General features: G+C 42.3%; 1 protein-coding gene and 2 long non-coding RNA genes across 4 annotated transcripts in view; 2 read left to right on the top strand and 1 right to left on the bottom strand.

The window, feature by feature from the left end:
- LOC117528479 overlaps positions 1-3,928 on the bottom strand; it is a 10,650-nt gene extending 6,722 nt beyond the window's left edge. Inside the window, exons 1-2 of the long non-coding RNA XR_004565780.1 lie at positions 3,918-3,928; positions 240-243 (exon numbers count right to left, since the gene is read on the bottom strand). This is a non-coding gene — a long non-coding RNA (uncharacterized LOC117528479). The remainder of the gene's footprint in view (positions 1-239; positions 244-3,917) is intronic.
- The window catches only part of tub (TUB bipartite transcription factor), a 168,175-nt gene that overhangs the window by 10,136 nt on the left and 133,027 nt on the right, over positions 1-25,012 (top strand). The gene's annotated exons all lie outside the window — the stretch shown is intronic.
- LOC117528486 lies at positions 7,264-24,132 on the top strand. Its single transcript, XR_004565782.1, has 4 exons — positions 7,264-7,275; positions 10,263-10,268; positions 14,265-14,274; positions 24,056-24,132. It is a non-coding gene; the product is annotated as an uncharacterized LOC117528486 (long non-coding RNA).

Genomic DNA, 25,012 nt, shown 5'->3' with positions numbered 1-25,012 from the left:
AATGATGCTTTCTCCTGTCTTTAGCGTATCATTCTTCCTCTCGCTAGCAACATAACCATGACCGATTTCCTTGAGTGACACGTTCTTGATAGTGAAGCCCACATTGTCACCAGGAACAGCCTCAGTTAACCTCTTATATTGCATCTCCACAGACTTCACCTCTTTAGTAAAGTTGGGCAGGTGAAAAGTGACAACCATACCAGGCTTAGAGACACCAGTCTCAACAAGCCCACAGGAACAGTTCTAATACCTGAAAAAGTAGAAAGATGTTCAAGCAGATGAACTAGACACATAGACAACAGGTGAAGATGGTCAGAGTTTGTCTTTAGCGTCAATTTTGTGTATGTCCTGGATAGGGTTGGGTATCAAGAACTGGTTCTTTTCGGGTATTGTTAAGAAATTATTCGATCCACTGACATCAATAGCCTTTTTGCTTAAGGATTCCCTTATCGGTCCTTCAGAGCGGAAGTTGTTTTTGAGGGTGTTTGTCGGGAAAATTATAATTTCTCAGTGTTGATTACAGACCCTTCAACAGGTCTGTAATCAACTGTTTCTGCAGCGCGACTCCACTTTGAAGCTTGAACCAATGACGCAGTGCTTCGATCCGCTGCTTCGTTGGTTCTTTGATTCACTGCTCTTCAGAAGTGGCAAGCTGCTTCTTAACCCCTCTCAAAGCCATTTAAAGATGTCAATTGTGAGTCACTTTTGTGTGGATTAAAGTAACTAACTGGGACTCTTGTCTTGTTGCAGTAAAGAAACGAGAACCGTCCTCTGTTCCGTTGGCACAGCTCCAAACACTGCGCGGCTCTCTGCCGAGACAGAGTCCTGTTGGAATTAATAACTTCAAAGTGAATCGCCGCTTTAAATAAAATGACACCTTTTTCCAAACGTAATACAGACAATAAACTACAATTGACTACAAGATTTTTTTCCTCCCAAAATGAGGCGCCCTGTGTTCTTTATGAATTACATTGATGCTGACGTGCAGCCGGTTGAGTTCAGCTTAGAGGTACCAGGCCTGGTATTTTTCCAGCCTGAGCCAGATTTCTGGCTTTTGGATGCGGATATATGCAGCGGAGGCGACAGGTTGCCATGTAATCCCTATGGAAGGACGCATTGTGGATATGTAGTGATGTGGAGATGTCTGTCTGGAGTTTATACTTGACGTGGACATGTCCTGTCTCTGGCAATCAGCCTGTGAGCAGGACTTATGCCCCTTTTGTCTTTTATTTAACACAATTATGAAAGGGTTTGAGGGGGAGAAAGTGAGGAAGTACAGCAGCAGCCAGTGTTTTTTTTTTCACGTTCGCACGTGAATGAATCATCCATGAAGATAATTTTATTAATTACACAGATGTATAATAAAACAAATGGTGACTGGTTTATAACACAATTATGACAGTTTGAGGGGAGAAAGTGAGGAAGTGCAGCAGCAGCCGGTGTTTTTTTGTCTTTTGTTCACGTGTGTGCGCGCGTGAACGAATCATCCATGAAGATAATTTTATGAATTACACAGATGTATAATAAAACAAATGGTGACTGGTTTATAACACAATTATGTCAGAGTTTGAGGGGATGGTCCACGAATGACGTTTAGCGCCGGGAAATATGCCGGTTCTTTGTTTAATAAGAGCTGCGAAATATACCCTGTTCTTTGTTTAATAACATGATTATTCATTGGTCTAGCTCAATGTGATAACCAATCATTGAATGTGTTTTAATGTGGCTCGATCTGTATTAGAATAAAAATCTTTTCTTAGCATTTTGCAGGCGCCTGTTGGACAAAGCGATCAAATTGAAGAAAGAGATTGTTTAGTGGATATGATTTTGACCAGTGCAGCCGATTGCCATAAGTAGTATTTTATGTTTTTTATCTTTGTAGTTTCAAGAGGTCTTAGTGAAAGGATTAAGCATCCATGACGAGTGTTCGATAAATTTCAAAATTCTAATTGCTTACGAATTTTGGCATTTCAAAAACAAAATGCTTAGTTCATGTAAGTTAATAACCATTCATTTATTGAAATGATAATTATTTTTCACATATTTGAAACTCGGAGTGGATGCGAACCCAACCCTTTTCATTTTCTGCCTTGCTTTTCTTTCCACACTAATGTTCGCTTGGACTGGTCTGTTGAATAAACTATAAAATATTTGCCCCGAAAATATGAGCCCAGCAGCAACAGTGTTCAGTGATGGTAGTGTGCAGACAAAACCTGCAGATGTTAGGGGAACCTATGCCCAGTTTTTGTTTGTGCTTATTTTATTTTTGCTTTAGAAAACTGCATTGTAAAACACAAACCACTGGACCTCAAATATGGTAATGATTGTTTAAAATCTTTAACATTGGGTGTTCCTGAGAGCTTTCCAATCAGGTTTGTAAAGGACTAAAATTGCAGCCCTCAGCCTGGGGCTTTGCCCCTGGACCCCATTGGGGACCTAGGCAGCCCCCAAACCCCTCGACAAATTAGTTTCAGGCTTAGCCATATTGCCTCAATGCCAGCCCTGGGTACGGAGTGACATTCATGCCAAAATATTTGAAAGGAAATGCTTTTGACAAAAACTGCAGATTTTGTTTATTTCTATTTATGTCTAGAGAGCAAGGATCCAGTGACCAATTTACTTTAAGACTCAATAAAATTTTGCTGACATAGAAAACCTGTAAAGCCTACTTTTAGTAAATAGAAAATTTATAAGAGGAATCGGATCAATAAGCGGAATCAATAATGGTATTGATATCGATAAAATGTATGTATGCATATACATATGTATGTATACTCAACAAAAATATAAACGCAACACTTTTGGTTTTGCTCCCATTTTGTATGAGATGAACTCAAAGATCTAAAACTTTTTCCACATCCACAATATCACCATTTCCCTCAAATATTGTTCACAAACCAGTCTAAATCTGTGATAGTGAGCACTTCTCCTTTGCTGAGATAATCCATCCCACCTCACAGGTGTGCCATATCAAGATGCTGATTAGACACCATGATTAGTGCACAGGTGTGCCTTAGACTGCCCACAATAAAAGGCCACTCTGAAGGGTGCAGTTTTGTTTTATTGGGGGGGGATACCAGTCAGTATCTGGTGTGACCACCATTTGCCTCATGCAGTGCAACACGTCTCCTTCACATAGAGTTGATCAAGTTGTCAATTGTGGCCTGTGGAATGTTGGTCCACTCCTCTTCAATGGCTGTGCGAAATTGCTGGATATTGGCAGGAACTGGTACACGCTGTCGTATACGCCGGTCCAGAGCATCCCAAACATGCTCAATGGGTGACATGTCCGGTGAGTATGCCGGTCATGCAAGAACTGGGACATTTTCAGCTTCCAAGAATTGTGTACAGATCCTTGAAACATGGGGCCGTGCATTATCCTGCTGCAACATGAGGTGATGTTCTTGGATGTATGGCACAACAATGGGCCTCAGGATCTCGTCACGGTATCTCTGTGCATTCAACATGCCATCAATAAAATGCACCTGTGTTCTTCGTCCATAACAAACGCCTGCCCATACCATAACCCCACCGCCACCATGGGCCACTCGATCCACAACATTGACATCCGAAAACTGCTCACCCACACGACGCCACACACGCTGTCTGCCTTCTGCCCTGGACAGTGTGAACCGGGATTCATCCATGAAGAGAACACCTCTCCAACGTGCCAAACGCCAGCGATTGTGAGCATTTGCCCACTCAAGTCGGTTACGACGACGAACTGGAGTCAGGTCGAGACCCCGATGAGGACGACGAGCATGCAGATGAGCTTCCCTGTGACGGTTTCTGACAGTTTGTGCAGAAATTCTTTGGTTATGCAAACCGATTGTTTCAGCAGCTGTCCGAGTGGCTGGTCTCAGATGATCTTGGAGGTGAACATGCTGGATGTGGAGGTCCTGGGCTGGTGTGGTTACACGTGGTCTGCGGTTGTGAGGCTGGTTGGATGTACTGCCAAATTCTCTGAAACGCCTTTGGAGACGGCTAATGGTAGAGAAATGAACATTCAATACACAAGCAACAGCTCTGGTTGACATTCCTGCTGTCAGCATGCCAATTGCACGCTCCCTCAAATCTTGTGACATCTGTGGCATTGTGCTGTGTGATAAAACTGCACCTTTCAGAGTGGCCTTTTATTGTGGGCAGTCTAAGGCACACCTGTGCACTAATCATGGTGTCTAATCAGCATCTTGATATGGCACACCTGTGAGGTGGGATGGATTATCTCAGCAAAGGAGAAGTGCTCACTATCACAGATTTAGACTGGTTTGTGAACAATATTTGAGGGAAATGGTGATATTGTGTATGTGGAAAAGGTTTTAGATCTTTGAGTTCATCTCATACAAAATGGGAGCAAAACCAAAAGTGTTGCGTTTATATTTTTGTTGAGTGTATTTTGAATTTTTATTTTAAAGGACTTTACATGACTAAGCGTTGCGTTGCTGCTTGCATTGTCCATGGGGTGCTTGTGTGTGACACTTTGCGTCTGTGTAACTGTGCACACAGCGTCTGTGCAGTTGGCTGAGATGTGTTCATCATTAAACTTGGAATTCATTTTTGAAACAATGCCTTATTTAAATACTTATTGACGTTTTGGGTTTAGGCCGAGCCAAGTAGGCTATCAGACTTGAATGTATGTGGCTGAATGTATGTGGCGCTGCACTGCAGCTTGCATTATCCATGAAGAGTACTTGTGTCTGACGTGTCGCGTCTGTGTGCTCACTTTTCCAGTGCTGTAGGCTAAGTGATAACACTGCTTGCGATGTCCAAACGAGGCATACTTTTTCATATGGTGTATTATAATACCTACACCTTACCTACAACCCCAAAGATTGGGCCTGTCTGATTTTTTCTGGGCCCACCCATTTTATGATTTCTTCCTACGCCCCTGCACAGTACTAGAGTGGATGTGGTCCTTGAACACACTGGCACAACTTGATAATTCTTAAGTTCATAATTAAATGTTTAAAGCCATTTGTTAATTTCAGTAAATATTATCATTAGTAGAAGTGGACTGAAATAAAGAGAGGCTTTGGCTAATGGCAGGATTCACTCGGCCTCAGGTCAGGAAAGACGTGTGTTACTCCTGGACACACCGTTAAGATCTGAAATGACAACCATGAAATGAATGTTGAATGTTTGAATGTTGGTAATGTGTGCAATTAAATGTTTTGTAACCTTTTCAGGAAGGAAAAATGAGCTTTATACTTGTATTGTCTGGTGTCGGTTACACAGCTCTCCTCTTTGTTCCTTTCAGGTCACTTCGTCCCATCCCGCAAACACATAGTTACATTAATAAAAAACTAGGACAGGTCACATGGTTTGTTTGTGTGTTAACCTTACTGTCTATAACAGATACATCATTTTACTGAGTGAGGAAAACTTGAAATGTGGTTGTCATGACAATGTGGTTAGTACATGTACTTTGTTCTGAAAACAAGCAGTGAAATGATAACAATTAATGTGCTGTGCAGTTGTTTATGTTCAGGGTGTTGAACGCAAATAATTCTTTTTGTTTAATTTTTTTCTTTGACTTTGTTAAATAACTGCCAAACAGAATCTTAGGTCTCTAAGAAATTTTGAAATCAAAATCATGTGGCTACTTTTACGAGGTATTGTAATGACCGAAAGTCGAGAAGCATACAGATGGTGCACTATTATATAGGGCTGCAGCTATCGATTGTTTTAGTAATCGAGTATTCTATCGATTATTCTGGTGATTAATCGAGTAATTGGCTGAAGAGTACTTTTGCGTTTTTAAATAGCATTAATAGTCCAGGGCTCTCCCTAAACAATGGCACAGTGTCACTGCTCCATCATGCAGATTGTCAAATTTAGTCAATCACTTTCTGTTTTCCTGGGTAATTATTTATTTTTTCACATCTTGACAATTTTTAGACCTTTCCCGGTGTCAGGAGCTCAGCTCAGCACTCCCCTGACACCGGGCCGTAAGTGCAGGCAGTCGGTGTGATCCTCAGTCAGTCATGTTGTAGGTCTTTGGAGCAGGTCTGTGGGTTGCCAATGACTTTTCTCACCATCCTTTGCTTCAGATTATCTGAGATTTTTCTTGGCCTGCCACTTTGGGCCTTAACTAGTACTGTGCCTGTGGCCTTCCATTTCCTCACTATGTTTCTCACAGTGGAAACTGACAGCTGAAATCTCTGAGATAGCTTTTTGTATCCTTCCCCAAAACCATGATGTTGAACAATCTTTGTTTTCAGGTCATTTGAGAGTTGTTTAGAGGCTCCCATGTTGCCACTCATTAGAAGAGATGCAAAGACCACCTCAAATGGCCACCTTAAATACCCTTTCTCATGATTGGATTCAATGAGCTTACCAGTAATTAGTGCTAAATGTATTGATATCAATAAAATGACAAGGGTGCCCAAATTTAAGCACCTGTCCAATTTTCTTTTAATAATTATTGCACACTTTCTGTAAATACTAGAAACTTCATTTCACTTCTCAAATATCAGTGTGTTCATCTGCTATATGATATATTTAACTGAAATTTCTGATCCAGACAACCAATGATTTATAAAGGAAAATTATGAAAATTATCAGGGATGCCCAAACTTTTGCATACAACTGTAGAGGGTCGAGTTTATTTGCCCGGCAGCCGGGGACACAAAGCTGTGTCAAAATGTCTATTTGCTCGATTGTCGGGCCAAACTCTTGACATTTTGCTGAAATGGCGATTGAATGTGGCTTTCTGTTTTTTTTTTTTTTTGTTTGTTTTTTGTTTTTTGCAAGTCTGAGCAAAACACGGAAGAAACAGTGGACTTCTGCTGAGAGGATCTTCATTCAGAGACTGTTTCTCAGTGCGGCCGGGGACGGAGCTGTGACTTGCCCAGTCTGAGGGGAGTGCTGAGCCCCTCAGACCGGGCAGAGAGAGACGCAGCCAAACGCCGGGTGAGTAGTCACTTCCCAGGTAGAGCGGAGAGCAGCCAGCGGACCAAAGGGTGTGTTTTTTTAAAAACAGACAAACACATTGCTTCGCTTTAAATTCACAGTAAGCTATTTCAGATGATCAGTGTGAGCCATCTTTCTCTTAAAATGCTTTATTTTGCTCTTTGTGTCGCGTTGGAAAGCGGCAACTTTTGTGCTACATTGATTAGCTCTTACATGGCTTATGCGCATGCTCTAGTCTTCTTCTGTTTTTTTTCTGGGGACATTACAGCACCACACACAGGCCTGGCATATGTACTACAACGTTAAACGAAGCTTCGAGGCACAGAATTTGGCTCAAACATTTTTTGTAATCAAATTATTCGAGTTACTTGACTAATCCTTTCAGCCCTACAATTATACATTAACAGAAAGTTAAGATTGTGCTTTAATGTTGCAAACAGGTTGTGTTAAATTAAATATTTATAACAGAGCAAGTATTTGCTGCAAAGCATTAAGACAGTTCTCCAGAGATATTGCAGATGCAGCAAAACTGTACATGCACAAAATGATACTGGTCATATTTTTGCTCTACTTGCTTGTATTGTAGTCAGTTGAGGCACAGCTAACCAAAAAATTAGCTTCGATAGCAGATACTGAGCTAACTGAAAAGTTATCTTTTATAAAGCTAAACTGATAAACCACCAAAAAATCTATTGGAAGCTACAGATAACCGATAACTTCTAGTAATGCTGCCGGTACACTTCCAACTTGCAACACCACAATCGCTTCTGGTAGCATCAAAGGCAACTAGAGACCCAAACAATGAATCAGCACATCTGCTTTTGTGCGCCCTGCCCACTGCTGGAAACTCCTGTTTATGACACAGCTTCCAGCAGAGAAGCAGTTGAGAGGAACAGCGAAGCTCAACTCTCAATAACAGTGATGCCGTGAGGCGGAGGGCTTGGAAAATAAAGCAGTGCTGACTTATGGTTTGGTTTATAAATAAAATTAATACTGATAGAATAACCCCATTAATGTTAATTCTGTCATTTGTACAAAGTTAAAATATAACATATATCTTTTAATGTTGAATAATGCACTAATTCTGAAGTTTTGTAACAAACACAGACAGACGCCAAAGGGATTATGGATAAAATGTGCCTCCGCTAACACTGATTGGTTGACTCATTCATTCTATGTAAACCAACACATGAATGTGAGGTGTGTCATGTGTTGGTGTTTACAGATAGATGTGCTTTTGTAAAATATGTAATTTTTTTATTTGTCAAAAAAAAGCCAAGTTGTAATTCAATAACCGTCTGATATAACCGGTGTCAAAATAAATAGAACACTGCCATGATCTACTGGTGCCCAGACGCTCAGTACTTAAGCTGGGCTTATACTGTGCGAGTTTTGGCCCTTTTTCAGCCGATTTTTCACTCGAGTGAGAATTTTTTGGATCATGCTGAGTTTCAGCTTAATCGCGCGTCTTGCATCGTGTAGTATACATGGAGTAACGAGCTGCATTTAACCTCTCACGACCACCTCCTGATCGGCAATCATATGGTCGGATGAAAATCAAACCTGTTTGATATTCTGGCCGGCCGTCGTGAGGGTAACCCACTGCTGAAGCGCTACAAGTGTCCAAGCTCTCGCACTGTGCCTGTGCAAACACCGATGCGGAATTGGAGAGAGCATAAACAGTGATCATCTCTTTGGGAGAGCAGCTTCTGTTTTTTTCCCCCGCTTTCTTCAACTCATGTAAAGTCTTGTATTGTTTGTTTGTTTTTTTTGTTAAAACTTTGATGTCTCCCATCGAGAGTTTTTGTAAAAATAAGAAATGTAAATAAAGTTTGAAAAAAAGCTTCTGTTTACGTTTTGCTTCTGGAAACACGAATCCGACGTGTGGTTTTTGAACGTACAATGTGAGCAGTCAGATCACATCAGAGCATCGCGCCGTATGGTGTGAGAACATAAATCGTGCGCTCTGAACTTTTACACCGTGTGGTTTTGTTGTACAGTTTGAGCTGAAGCCGATTACAATGATTCAAATACAGTGTCTGCCCAGCTTTAGGGTGAATACTGCCACTGAACACTACTGGCCAGTAAATGGCAGTAGAGACCATGAAAACTTGCCAAAACAAAATTCCAGATAATCCATGTCTGCTACATTTAAGATGCGTGGAATTTAGTAAATGCAAACTGAATTTCAGACATCTTATATATATTACTCTGGAGCAAAGATGACAGACAGTGTTTGACATAAGCAGGACTCTAAATAGCAAACAGGAGTCAATTGCAATGATTCCAATTCAAAATAATGGAGAAGCAATCTGAGCTTCTTCTTTCAGTTTTACATAAAACAAACACAATAACAATGTCTAGAAACCCAGAGAATATATTCACGAGAGTTTTAGGCACAATATACAAAGGGTTTAATGCTGTTGTCCGTGTGGAGCCTGATCAGAGCGTCTCAAATGCATTTCTTCTGTGTCTTGAATCTACTGACATTACCCATAATGCACAGCTGGGCACAGCATGTCCACACTAAAACCTTCAAAAGTGCATTACTTTAAAAGTAAAACATATATCTAATATTTTCACTTTATAAAACTTCAGACATGACGTTAATTTAAATAACTTGTCCTAAATTAGTTTGGTTAAAATTTTAACCATAAGTTAAAACTGTATGCCTCTGGATGACTTGGGTGATATTGCCAGCGTATTAGTATGGGTCAAAATAAATGAGCTTTTTTTCTTTTCTGTGACTAGTTCTCCTTTGCCTGCAGAGGAGAGTCGTTTTCTTTTAGAACCAGCTTTCTTCTCTTTACAGTGGATAGAGTCGTTCATCTACTACAAAGCATTTAACAGATAGGTACTCAACTGATTTTAGATTTCATAAATGTTTGTAACTATTCAGTTTTATTTACCACGTCTGCAAAAATACGTTAGCGGTCTAAAAAATATCGGACCAAAACTTATCGGAAGATAGTTAGTCCGATAATGGTTTTCAAAGTTATCTTAAAAGCTAATCCGACATTGAAAACATTATCTTCGATAATTAGTGATTAGCAGTACTGTGCCCACCACTGCTTGTATGTGTGTGTATGTGCACTCATTGTGCATGTCTGACTGTGTACAAAATGACTGGGAAGCAGGTGTTTGTGAACAAACTTGGTACGAATATTCCTGGGGGGAGCATCTCGAGATGATTAATTTTTGGGAAGATCGGTCAGGGGTCAAAGCCAAGATGATGAAAAATTTTGAACAAAAAACTCCACAACTCTACAACCAGTTGGGCTTGTAAGACAATATGAAGCGTATGTCGATATTTTGTAATCAAATCTTACAAATTGTATGAATGGCATTAGGATAATGTCACAAAATGTTAGAAGTCTAAGAAAAATACATTTTTCAGGGTGAGACAGGTGATCCACAACTTATGATACAACTTAAAAAGCACAATTTTTTAATGACATTTGAACATTTCTTCTTTATTGCCATTGTTGGATTACTGTATGAAACTGTATACAATTTTTACACCACAAGCTACAGAATGTAACAAATTCTTGGTGGTCCTTGCTCAAAATTAACAAGAGCTTCCACTCGAGGGGCTTCTTATGTTAAACTTTGGGTTGACAACATTTGGGCTAAACTGTTTGTCCAGTTCGGGCAGCCAGGATGTGGACTCAAGTGCAACACTTTAAACATTTTAAAACTAGTTAGAACATATGGTTGAAAGATGCTCAGATCTGTACTAGTCATTGACAACAAAGACAATGAAAGCAGTCTGCATTTGGTGGTGTTTTGGGGCTTACACACTCTAATTCATGCATTATTAGTTGTTGGACTGTATTTTATTCAGAACATTGGCTGAGCAACACGAACAATCGAACAAATACAGTTCACAGATACAAGAGGCATAAGAAATAAACATGGAGGTGACACATTGGTGCTTCGGCATCTGCTGAGATGATGCTGGAAGAGATTTCAGATGGCGACCAGAGGGAGTGTGGGAGTCTGCCAGGGCAGAGTGGATCCTTCTTCTGCAAGAATAAAGAGAGGTACTTTCAGTATTCGGTCAATCCATGGCTTCTCTTTGTGATTAAATCTTCAAAGACTGCTGACAGAAGTGGAGCACCATGGATACCGTGCTCTGCATGACAAAATGGCGAAAGAACGACTTGTTGTGGGCCTGAGAGATAAATGCCCATCAGAACCATTGCAGATGGATCCTGACCTGATGATGGAGAAGGCTATTAACAAGGCATGACAAAGTGTAGAGGTGAAGAAGCAACTTGAAATGCTTAAAATAATCTGTAAAGCAGAAGCCAATAACACTCAGCTGGACGGTATGCATTTGAGACAGCACAGCAGCTCAAGTTCAAAGCAAACAGACTTTTCATAAACATCACAGGAGAGATGAATGCAATGTAGAAGGTGTGGACACATGAGGACATCATCTGCAGCATTGTCCAGCTAGAGAAGATGTATGCAACCAGTGCAGAAAGAAAGGACATTATGCCAGATCCTGCAAAAACACAAAGAAAATGGAAGTTAATGTAGCCACAGTGACTAAGGATAGGGATGAGGACATTGTGTTGTTGGGCTCTGTGAAGAACACCCGAAGGACTGTTTAGGATTGATACTGGAGCAGACATCACGGCAATCCCAGCAAAACTCTACACTCAGGACCAGTTCAGCTGGCTGACTCGAGCATCAAAGGTTCTTTATGGGCCAAGGAGGGACACCATCCAGCCATCCATCCATTTTCTTCTGTTTTATCCGGAGTCGGGTCGCGGGGGCAGCAGCTCAGGCAAAGCCGCCCACACCTCCCAATCCACACACACCTCCCCCCCAGCTCTTCCAGGGGAACCTGGAGGAGCTGGGGCGTTCCGAGGCGTTCCCAAGCCAGCCGAGAGACGTAGCCCCTCCAGCATGTCCTGGGTCTTCCCCGGGGTCTCCTACCAGTGGGACGTGCCCGGAACACCTCTCCAGCGAGGCGTCTAGGGTGCATCCGGAAAAGATGCCTGAGCCACCTCAGCTGGCTCCTTTCGACGTGGAGGAGCAGCGGCTCGACTCCGAGCTCCTCCCGAGTGACCGAGCTCCTCACCTTATCTCTAAAGGAGTGCCCAGCCACCCTGCGGAGGAAACTCATCTGGGCCGCTTGTACTCCTGAAGACATACTGCAAGGGGGGCTGGCTTGACTCGCGGTCTCGTTCTTTTGGTCATGAGCCAAATCTCATGACCATAGGTGAGGGTTGGAACGTAGATTGATCGGTAAATCGAGAGCTTTGCCCCCCTGCTCAGCTCTCTCTTCACCATGACGGTCCGCTACAGCGACCACAGCACTGCAGATGCTGCACCGATTCGTCTGTTGATCTCACGCTCCATTGGTCCCTCGCTCATGAACAAGACCCCGAGATACTGTCAGTAAGGACAATAAAAGCACAGAAGAGAAAACATGTCGATGGACTACATACGCCACACCTTGGTGGACTAGCCACCATGAAACCTCAACTGGTTACCTGAATGAATAACATAGGCCTGGATACCAAAGAGACTGTAACAAGAGAGTTTCCAAAGCTTTTCTCTGGACTAGGAAAAATGGATGGGGAGCACAGCATTGTATTGAAGCCTGGGACAAAACCTTTTTCCCCTCTCCACACCACGACACATATCTCTCCCAGTCATGGCAAAAGTTAAAGAAGAGCTGACTCGTATGGAGCAGCAAGGAGTGATTTCAAAGGTGGAGGAACCTACAGCGTGGTTTGCACCCATGGTGGTAATGTCCAAGCGCACAGGTAGAGTCAGAATCTGCTCAGCCCTCACAGAGCTGAACAAGTCAGTGATGAGAGAGAAACATCCTTTGCCATTAGTCGAGCACACTTTAGGACAACTTGACACCAATGCTGGACTCTGGCAGATTCCACTTTCCAAAGAATCCTCTCCTCTCACCACCTTCATAACACCATTTGGGCAGTACTGCTATAACAGTCTACGCTTTGGGATCTCATCTGCTCTGGAACACTTCCAAAAATGCATGTCTCGCATTCTGGAAGGCCTGGAAGGTGTTCTGTGTCAGATGGGTGCTGTGTAGAAGCTCAGGAAGGCACCGATGCGTCTGCAGGAGGCAGGAGTGCTGTGAAAGCCATGACGCAGCCCAGTAACGTCAGTGAGGTGAGGCACTTCCTGGGAATGACAGATCACCTCACCTGGCTGAGAAAACACATCCTCTGGGAGAGAACTCATGAAGAAATCAAATATGTGGGTCTGGGGTCCACAATAGCAGCAACACCACTGGGGTTTTCCCTGCATGACCCAAATGCAGACACACTTGTCTCGCCTGATTCGTCCTCATACAGCTTGGGTGCTGTTCTTCTGCAGCAACAAAATGAAACAAACTGGACGGCATTGGCGTACTCTTCGAGAGCCTTGAGCAATACTCAACAGTGATGTGCTCAAATTTAAAAGGAAGCCTAATCCACAACATGGGCCTTTGAGCGGTTCATGGAGTTCCTCTTTGGGAGGGATTTTCACATAGAGACAGATCATGAGCCTTTAGTTCCTCTGCTAGGCTCCAAGAGTCTGGATGAACTGCCACTTCACACACAGTGTTTACGCATGTGCCTCATGAGATTTTTTTCACACTATCTCACATGTGCCAGACAAGAATATCACCTCTGCTGATGGGCTCTTCGGAGCGCCCGTTGGGAGCACAGCGGAGTACTTACAGGAGGAAGAGGTGAGTCTACATGTGGATACAGTGATTGCAAACTTGCGAGCTACAGACAAGAGACTTAAATAATTACAAACACATCAGGACAAAGACACTCTACTCAGCATCCTGAAGACATACTACAAGACATATTCTCCATACAAAGAGCATTTCATCCCTTCCCATTCTCAGGTGAGCTAACAGTTCATGAGGGTTTGCTACGTGTAGCAATCCCAGCTTCACTCAGAGCAGAATATGCTGAATATACTGTTTGAGGGCCACCTGGGACTCACTAAATGCAGGGAGAGGGCAAAACAATCTGTTTGGTGGCCAAGCCTTTGCAAAGATCTCACACAACTGATACATAACTGTGATGTATGCAGTCGTGAGAGAACCAACTTTAAAGAAACACTGCAACCCACTGACTTCCCAGCAAGACCATGGTCCACTGTGAGAACACATTTATTTCAGACAGAAGACAACAAACACTATCTGGTCTTTATAGACTACTTTTCTAGATTCTTTGAAGTAGCCAAACTCACTTACACAACATCCGAGGCTGTGGTAGAGCACTTCAAAGCCTTACTCACATGTCACAGCATACCAGATGTGGTGCCACATTTGCATCTGAGCACAAACAAAGTTTGCGTGAGAGTGAGGTCTCAGTCACGCCACATGCAGCCCCCACTTCCCACAGAGCAAACAGAGAGGTAGAGAGTGAGCCGTGAGGACAATCAAAGGTCTCCTGAAGAAATCCAGTAATTCATCCTTTGGCCTCAAGGCCTACTGCACTGCTCCTCTGGCAAATGGGCATAGTCCAGCAGAGCTCCTCATGGCCAGACAAATTAGAACACCTGTCCCTGTCATCCAAATCCAGCTTAACCTAGGCTGGACAGACATGGACAATCTAAAAAGAATGGAACAAAAATACAGACAGAAGCAGAACTATGACCGTCGTCACAGAGAATGCGACATTCTGCTCTTGCAGTGGGCCGACCATCTGTTGGTCAAGAACATCCACGAGAAGGGCACAGTGATATCTAATGCGGGCACTCCAAGATCCTGAATCATTGACACACCTAGGGGCCCTCTGCAAAGAAACCGATACCATCCCTTACCCCCCCATCCCCCCACGCGCCAAAGCACCAGCAACTCCCATCAACCTACCTGAGGAAACGCCCGAGGATGGCACACCTGGGGCAGTGAGTGCACCTGTTGCATCTGCAATTCACTGTGACTCTGGTAAGCAGCCACCAATAGAAAGATGTGCCAGTGTACTTGAAAGACTATGTTTTTAATAAAAAAAAGAGGAAAAAGATGAGAATTGTAAAATGCTGAATATTGCCAAATAAAAAGGCTGACAAAGTGAAAATTTCTAAGGATTTATGGCTGAATCACAAAACAACCCAATCTCACACCAGTTCGTGGCATCAGGAAAAGTGAATTAATCTAATAGTTTGTGATCCCATCGCAAAATGTATCACATTTCCATGATGGGATCATGAAATCCAGGGTGGGAGAGGGGGTGTCTGTGGGGGTTATAGTTAGGGTAAGGGGAATGGATGGGTTTAGAAATAATAAAATATAAAACACAAAAAAAGCGTGAGGAATATTCTTAGTGAATGTTGTTGACTGCTCACATTTGACATGATATTTTCAGTGAAACAATTAAAAAAAGATTAAAAGATTATGGGATAAACAAACAAACAAAAAAAAACACACGTCTTAGTGGAAAAAAAAGAAAAAGAAGGAAAACCTGTTTATGCCGAATAAGTGAAGTGCTGGGTAAAACAATCATGAGAAGTGAATAACCCTGATGTTGCTGTGTTCTAAAAAGAAACTGGTGGTTGGCTCTCACTGCGGTATTGTATCACTTCCTGTTCTGGAGCACAGCGGTGTTTTGCTGTATCTGTTAGCTGTTTAATCTGCACAGTTAGATTGATCTAGTTAGCTAGATAACGATTTGTTTCACAGTGTAATCTTCACATGCCTTAACTAAAGCACTCCCTCTGCTGAATCACCTCTAAATTATTTACACATTATTCACTTTGTGTGTTTTTAGGAATCCGCTACCTTAGCGCAGCTACTAGCTCTTAGCCGGTTTAGCATGGCGGCTTCTCCTGTCTCTCCTGCACTTTTCTGCTCTAGGTGTGAAATGTTTAGTTATTCCTCGGCCTCCTTTAGCAGTAATGGTACTTGTAATAAGTGTAGCTTATTCGTAGCTTTGGAGGCCAGGCTGGGCGAATTGGAGACTCGGCTCCGCACCGTGGAAAATTCTACAGGTAGCCAGGCCCCTGTAGTCGGTGCGGACCAAGGTAGCTTAGCCGCCGTTAGTTCCCCTCTGGCAGATCCCGAGCAGCCGGGAAAGCAGGCTGACTGGGTGACTGTGAGGAGGAAGCGTAGTTCTAAACAGAAGCCCCGTGTACACCGCCAACCCGTTCACATTTCTAACTGTTTTTCCCCACTCGACGACACACCCGCCGAGGATCAAACTCTGGTTATTGGCGACTCTGTTTTGAGAAATGTGAAGTTAGCGACACCAGCAACCATAGTCAGTTGTCTTCCGGGGGCCAGAGCAGGCGACACTGAAGGAAATTTGAAACTGCTGGCTAAGGCTAAGCGTAAATTTGGTAAGATTGTAATTCACATCGGCAGTAATGACACCCGGTTACGCCAATCGGAGGTCACTAAAATTAACATTGAATCGGTGTGTAACTTTGCAAAAACAATGTCGGACTCTGTAGCTTTCTCTGGGCCCCTCCCCAATCGGACCGGGAGTGACATGTTTAGCCGCATGTTCTCCTTGAATTGCTGGCTGTCTGAGTGGTGTCCAAAAAAATGAGGTGGGCTTCATAGATAATTGGCAAAGCTTCTGGGGAAAACCTGGTCTTGTTAGGAGAGACGGCATCCATCCCACTTTGGATGGAGCAGCTCTCATTTCTAGAAATCTGGCCAATTTTCTTAAATCCTCCAAACCGTGACTATCCAGGGTTGGGACCAGGAAGCAGAGTTGTAGTCTTACACACCTCTCTGCAGCTTCTCTCCCCGCCATCCCCTCATTACCCCATCCCCGTAGAGACGGTGCCTGCTCCCAGACCACCAATAACCAGCAAAAATCTATTTAAGCATAAAAATTCAAAAAGAAAAAATAATATAGCACCTTCAACTGCACCACAGACTAAAACAGTTAAATGTGGTCTATTAAACATTAGGTCTCTCTCTTCTAAGTCCCTGTTAGTAAATGATATAATAATTGATCAACATATTCATTTATTCTGCCTTACAGAAACCCGGTTACAGCAGGATGAATATGTTAGTTTAAATGAGTCAACACCCCCGAGTCACACTAACTGCCAGAATGCTCATAGCACGGGCCGAGGCGGAGGATTAGCAGCAATCTTCCATTCCAGCTTATTAATTAATCAAAAACCCAGACAGAGTGTTATGTGTCGGACGCAGCCCGGAGAACCGACCAGCGTTTGAAGGACCCAGTATGAAATAAGCAGAGCACGGTACAAAGGATAACTGAGTTTAATAAACATAACAGTGATGTGAAAAAATACAAACAAATAGTGTGCGGTCTGGCGTGGCGGATTTGCGGTGCGCTCCCAGCAGCACAAAACGGTCCGGAGCCAGAACCAGTTCGGACCCAAGGACCCCGCCGACACCCCCCAGGTGGCCGCGACAAACCGAGTCTGTGAAAGAAGAAATCATCATGTGAGTCCACACTCTACACACAGAGAGACCGCTCAAAGGTGTACAAACAGCAAACACTTCCTGGCTTAATTACTAATCAGCTTCCCACCCTGCAGGCATGGAACACCCTGTTCACAAAACTCCACTGCAGTGGAAGCTGATTAAACGACTACATACAGCTCAATATAATAAGGTGTGAGGGACACCACATTTACTGACTGTATAAATGTTAGTCACAAAATCTAACGTACCTCAGGAAGTGTGCTGACGAGCGTGAGACCTCACCCCCTCCTCTTTCACAGACCATGCATCAAACCTGGACGTTCTCTGCATCCACTGATGATGAGATGGCTCTCGAGACGACGATCTCACCCATCTGGTCACAAGGTCGAGTCTCTGGCAAATACACACTGTGTACTCCAGTCTTAAATGCCACCATGTTCCAATCCATGTAGATGCACCACAGCTGTGAGTCCTGACGAGCCGCAGGTGATCAGCCTCAGGTGATCAGGGTGAGGTCCTGATAAACTCAGCTACACAGTTACTCAGTCCCAAATGCGCACCACCTGGAAGGAAAAACAAAAGACAGACAAAAGCCAGCCAGGCACGCCAGCCACAACACAGAGCTTTAATTCATTTGAAAGCTTGACTCTTAGTCTTGTCCATCCAAATTGGAAGTCCCAAAAACCAGTTTTATTTGTTATTATCTATCGTCCACCTGGTCGTTACTGTGAGTTTCTCTGTGAATTTTCAGACCCTTTGTCTGACTTAGTGCTTAGCTCAGATAAGATAATTATAGTGGGCGGTTTTAACATCCACACAGATGCTGAGAATGACAGCCTCAACACTGCATTTAATCTATTATTAGACTCAATTGGCTTTGCTTAAAATGTAAATGAGTCCACCCACCACTTTAATCATATCTTAGATCTTGTTCTGACTTATGGTATGGAAATTGAAGAATTAACAGTATATCCTGAAAACTCCCTTCTGTCTGATCATTTCTTAATAACATTTACATTTACTCTGTTGGACTACCCAGCAGTGGGGAATAAGTTTCATTACACTAGAAGTCTTTCAGAAAGCGCTGTAACTAGGTTAAAGGATATGATTCCTTCTTTATGTTCTCTAATGCCATATACCAACACAGTGCAGAGTAGCTACCTAAACTCTGTAAGTGAGATAGAGTATCTCATCAGTAGTTTTACATCCTCATTGAAGACAACTTTGGATGCTGTAGCTCCTCTGAAAAAGAGAGCTTTAAATCAGAAGTGCCTGACTCCGTGGTATAACTCACAAACTCGCAGCTTAAAGCAGATAACCCGTAAGTTGGAGAGGAAATGGCATCTCACTAATTTAGAAGATCTTCACTTAGCCTGGAAAAAGAGTCTGTTGCTCTATAAAAAAGCCCTCTGTAAAGCTAGGACATCTTACTACTCATCACTAATTGAAGAAAATAAGAACTGTTGTGTGGGCCGCTGAAGAGGAGGTACTGCTGGCCCACCACCACTAGAGGGCGCCCTGCCTGGAGTGCGGGCTCCAGGCACCGGAGGGCGCTGCCGCCTTACGGGAGCAGCCAGGATGACAGCTGTCACCCATCACTGGAGACAGCTGATCCCAATCAATAAGGAGGTATATCAGCAGGACGGCATCTCCACCTCATTTGCCGAGATATCACTCTACCAAGGAGGTAACGAACTCAGCCAGCCATTCATCACTTGTGAAAGGAACGTATTCGGATAAGTATTCTAGTTACTAGACAGTGTTGTTTCTGATTAGAGGTGGAGGTGGTGTTTTCCACCCCACGTGTTGTTGGGTGCAGCCGCACCCACGTCTGACTGTGTCTGTTCCTCGCCAGCAGTACCGGATCCGACGAGCGGAGGCAGTGACCACCTGGGAGTTCGGGACTTGGCGGCTCCAGTATTCCCGGGGTTCGGTGGCAGAGGAAAACGGGTGGTTCCGGTTCGACTTGGACAGACGTCTCCTATCGTCGAGCCTGCCCACACGACACCGTTGGAATTTAACTTGAGACCGAAATTGTAATTTGTTGTATTCGTTGTGCGTGTTCACAACAGTAAAGCCTTGTTATTTGACTTTCTTCATTGTCCGTTCATTTGCGCCCCCTGTTGTGGGTCCGTGTACTGACACTTTCCCAACAAAGAACAACCCCAGGTTTCTTTTCAGCACTGTAGCCAGGCTGACAAAGAGTCAGAGCTCTATTGAGCCGAGTATTCCTTTAACTTTAACTAGTAATGACTTCATGACTTTCTTTGCTAATAAAATTTTAACTATTAGAGAAAAAATTACTCATAACATCCCAAAGACGTATCGTTATCTTTGGCTGCTTTCAGTGATGCTGGTATTTGGTTGGACTCTTTCTCTCTGATTGTTCTGTCTGAGTTATTTTCATTAGTTACTTCATCCAAACCATCAACATGTCTATTAGACCCCATTCCTACCAGGCTGCTCAAGGAAGCCCTACCATTATTTAATGCTTCGATCTTAAATATGATCAATCTATCTTTATTAGTTGGCTATGTATCACAGGCTTTTAAGGTGGCAGTAATTAAACCATTACTTAAAAAGCCATCACTTGACCCAGCTATCTTAGCTAATTATAGGCCAATCTCCAACCTTCCTTTTCTCTCAAAAATTCTTGAAAGGGTAGTTCTAAAACAGCTAACTGATCATCTGCAGAGGAATGGTCTATTTGAAGAGTTTCAGTCAGGTTTTAGAATTCATCATAGTACAGAAACAGCATTAGTGAAGGTTACAAATGATCTTCTTATGGCCTCAGACAGTGGACTCATCTCTGTGCTTGTTCTGTTAGACCTCAGTGCTGCTTTTGATACTGTTGACCATAAAATTTTATTACAGAGATTAGAGCATGCCATAGGTATTAAAGGCACTGCGCTGCGGTGGTTTGAATCATATTTATCTAATAGATTACAATTTGTTCATGTAAATGGGGAATCTTCTTCACAGACTAAGGTTAATTATGGAGTTCCACAAGGTTCTGTGCTAGGACCAATTTTATTCACTTTATACACGCTTCCCTTAGGCAGTATTATTAGACGGCATTGCTTAAATTTTCATTGTTACACAGATGATACCCAGCTTTATCTATCCATGAAGCCAGAGGACACACACCAATTAGCTAAACTGCAGGATTGTCTTACAGACATAAAGACATGGATGACCTCTAATTTCCTGCTTTTAAACTCAGATAAAACTGAAGTTATTGTACTTGGCCCCACAAATCTTAGAAACATGGTGTCTAACCAGATCCTTCTCTGCATGGCATTACCCTGACCTCTAGTAATACTGTGAGAAATCTTGGAGTCATTTTTGATCAGGATATGTCATTCAATGCGCATATTAAACAAATATGTAGGACTGCTTTTTTGCATTTGTGCAATATCTCTAAAATTAGAAAGGTCTTGTCTCAGAGTGATTCTGAAAAACTATTTCATGCATTTATTTCCTCTAGGCTGGCCTATTATTATCAGGTTGTCCTAAACGTTCCCTGAAAAGCCTTCAGTTAATTCAAAATGCTGCAGCTAGAGTACTAACGGGGACTAGAAGGAGAGAGCATATCTCACCCATATTGGCCTCTCTTCATTGGCTTCCTGTTAATTCTAGAATAGAATTTAAAATTATTCTTCTTACTTATAAGGTTTTGAATAATCAGGTCCCATCTTATCTTAGGGACCTCATAGTACGATATCACCCCAATAGAGCGCTTCGCTCTCAGACTGCAGGCTTACTTGTAGTTCCTAGGGTTTGTAAGAGTAGAATGGGAGGCAGAGCCTTCAGCTTTCAGGCTCCTCTCCTGTGGAACCAGCTCCCAATTCATATCAGGGAGACAGACACCCTCTCTACTTTTAAGATTAGACGTTCATGGCCATGGTTGCACTGCCAACTGAACAAAATCAACATGTAGATCCATCTTAATCTGCTGTGGTGACCACAAGTGAAAACCAGAGAGATGTCGAAGGGACTTACTATTCATTCATTTTTTTCCCTGATTATTCAAATTAAGGGTTGGGATGGGAGGGCAGTCATAATTTCATACACATATTTCCCAAAGGGGTAATGTAAGAGCTTTTTAAGATCAGATGTCCATCACACTAATCTGAGTGCCCATTTGTGCACCCATGGGTGTGTTGGTCTACAAATGAGAATAGTAGAAAGAAAGGAATAGTTTGGACAATGTATCATGCTTAGTTATCATGTTACGGTGTAACATATGTCACATGTCATAGAATCCAATGGACGTTAAATGGTACAGTAAATGGACTGCATTTATATAGCCCTTTTCCATCTGCAAGAGATGCTCATAAATAATGCCTCACATTCACCCCAATGTGAGGCTGCTGCCATACAAGGCGCTCACTACCAGTGGTGGGCACAGTTCCGCTAATCCACTAACTGCTAATTATCAAAGATAATGTTTTCATTATCAGATTAGCTTTTCAGATTACTTTGAAAACCATCATCTGACCAATTATCTTCTGACAAGTTTTGGTCTGATAATTTTTAGACTGCTAACATTTTTGCAGACATAATTTTTTGTAGTAGATGCGCACTTCTGTTCTCTACAAACAGAGAAGATCTGGTTCTAGAATAAACTGCTCTAGCCTCTGCAGGCAAAGGAGAACTGGTCATACAAAAAAAAAAACTTATTTCTTTTGACAGCATACTAATACGCTGGCAATAGCACCCAAGTCATCCAGAGGCATAGAGTTTTAACTTATGGTTAGAATTTTAACCAAACTAATTTCGGACAAGTTATTTAAATTAACATCAAGTCTGAAGTTTTATGAAAGTAAAAATATCAGATATATGTTTTAGTTTTACAGTAATGCATTAATTTGGAAGGTGTTAGTGTGGACATGGTGTGTGTGTGCAGTGCATTATGGGTAAAAGTTCACTACAGGAGAAATGCATTTAAGACGCTCTGATGAGGCTCCACACGGACAACAGCATTAAACTCTTTGTATATTGTGCCTAAAACTCTCGTGAATATATTCTCTGGGTTTATAGACATTGTTATTGTGTTTGTTTTATGTAAAAATGCCAGAAGAAGCTGAGGTTGCTTTTCCAAAAGCCGAAATTGTGATTCAGTCCGGGTGATAGAACCGGCGTCAAAATGCATAGAACACTGCCATCTACTGGTGGCCGGTTATATCACAGTATTGTCGACCACAGGATTTTAAAATTATCTGTAGGTTTCCAAAACCTGAGAGACCACACACATGGAGATAAAAACAAATCATAGATCTGACAGGTTTAGTTGTACAGTGTGTGTTGTCAGCCACACGGTAAAAACAACACACCCGAACAGATTTCACACACAAACATTCCCAGGTTAGACAACTCGCTTTCTGATTGGCTGCATGTCACGCTCCTCACGTCCTTCTTAGCAGATCAGAGCGCTCTTACAAAGCACACACGGCAGGAATATCGGATAAGATTATATTTAGCGTCATCACGATTGTCGGGGCGTCCTTAAGATTGTTGGAAGGGGAAGATTGGGTCCGATATTGGCCTAATTATCTTGCCATGTGAACCAGGCTTGATGTTATGATGCCTCACGGAGCGACTGATTGATCTGTTATAACACTGCACCGAGCTGCTAACCAATCGGATATTATGACGCCTCACGGAGCGACTGATTGATCTGTTATAACACCGCACCGAGCCGCTAACCAATCGGATGTTATGACACCTCACAGAGTGACTGATTGATCTGTTATAACATCGCACCGAGCCGCTAACCAATCGGATATTATGACACCTCATGGAGCGACTGATTGATCTGTTATAACACCACACCAAACATGTTTTCACTATTATTTGATTTCTTTGTGTGACTGACATTGTTATTCAAGCATTCAAAAGGCCATTCCTATTGGCACACAATTCCAACACAAAGTTTTTTGACAGTTCTTGTTATTGAAAGAAACCTTGTCTCCCTAACCGGATAGAGTTGTGATGTCATCACGCATGTGCTTAGGCGCTGTCTAGCAGGATCTTGAAAATTTCTTTTTTTTTTTTATACAAATGAAAAAAAAGACATATTTTACAAAAGCACATTTATTTGTAAACACCAACACGTTACACTGATTCGCTTCTGTTGGTTTTTACATAGAATGAATGAATCAACCAATCAGTATGAGCGGAGGCTTAGTTACCCATAATCCCCTCTTGGCATCTGTGTGTTAATGTTCAAATTTTCAGAATTAGTGTATTATTTCAAAATTAAGAGATATGTGTTATATATAACTATGTACATTTTAAGAGTTTACATTAATGTAGTTATTCTATCCGGAATAATTTTTAAAGCAAAACCATAACTCAAACCTGCTTTCCATTTCAAGACCTCTGCCTCATCGCTGGACCACTGTATCCTGTCAGGGTAAATGATGTTCTCTTACAGCAGGGAGCAGAGCGCACAAAGCCAAGTGCTGGCTCATTGGCTGTTTGGGTTTATCAGCGCCATTGGTTCTGTCAGAAGTGACCACAAGTGAAAACCAGAGAGATGTCGAAGGGACTTACTATTCATTCATTTTTTTCCCTGATTATTCAAATTAAGGGTTGGGATGGGAGGGCAGTCATAATTTCATACACATATTTCCCAAAGGGGTAATGTAAGAGCTTTTTAAGATCAGATGTCCATCACACTAATCTGAGTGCCCATTTGTGCACCCATGGGTGTGTTGGTCTACAAATGAGAATAGTAGAAAGAAAGGAATAGTTTAGACAATGTATCATGCTTAGTTATCATGTTACGGTGTAACATATGTCACATGTCATAGAATCCAATGGACGTTAAATGGTACAGTAAATGGACTGCATTTATATAGCCCTTTTCCATCTGCAAGAGATGCTCATAAATAATGCCTCACATTCACCCCAATGTGAGGCTGCTGCCATACAAGGCGCTCACTACCAGTGGTGGGCACAGTTCCGCTAATCCACTAACTGCTAATTATCAAAGATAATGTTTTCATTATCAGATTAGCTTTTCAGATTACTTTGAAAACCATCATCTGACCAATTATCTTCTGACAAGTTTTGGTCTGATAATTTTTAGACTGCTAACATTTTTGCAGACATAATTTTTTGTAGTAGATGCGCACTTCTGTTCTCTACAAACAGAGAAGATCTGGTTCTAGAATAAACTGCTCTAGCCTCTGCAGGCAAAGGAGAACTGGTCATACAAAAAAAAAAACTTATTTCTTTTGACAGCATACTAATACGCTGGCACACAAGTAACCACTGAACAAAGGCGACTGTGTTTTGAGAAGGCATGGTTGTACAACCCCTGGCAAAAATTATGGAATCACCGGCCTCGGAGGATGTTCATTCAGTTGTTTAATTTTGTAGAAAAAAAGCAGATCACAGACATGACACAAAACTAAAGTCATTTCAAATGGCAACTTTCTGGCTTTAAGAAACACTATAAGAAATCAGGAAAAATAATTGTGGCAGTCAGTAACGGTTACTTTTTTAGACCAAGCAGAGGGAAAAAAATATGGAATCACTCAATTCTGAGGAATAAATTATGGAATCACCCTGTAAATTTTCATCCCCAAAACTAACACCGGCATCAAATCAGATCTGCTTGTTAGTCTGCATCTAAAAAGGAGTGATCACACCTTGGAGAGCTGTTGCACCAAGTGGACTGACATGATTCATGGC

The sequence above is a fragment of the Thalassophryne amazonica genome, chromosome 2 (genome assembly GCF_902500255.1).
Source record: "Thalassophryne amazonica chromosome 2, fThaAma1.1, whole genome shotgun sequence".
NCBI classification, from domain to species: domain Eukaryota; kingdom Metazoa; phylum Chordata; class Actinopteri; order Batrachoidiformes; family Batrachoididae; genus Thalassophryne; species Thalassophryne amazonica.
This window is presented reverse-complemented; position numbering and strand designations above follow the sequence as displayed.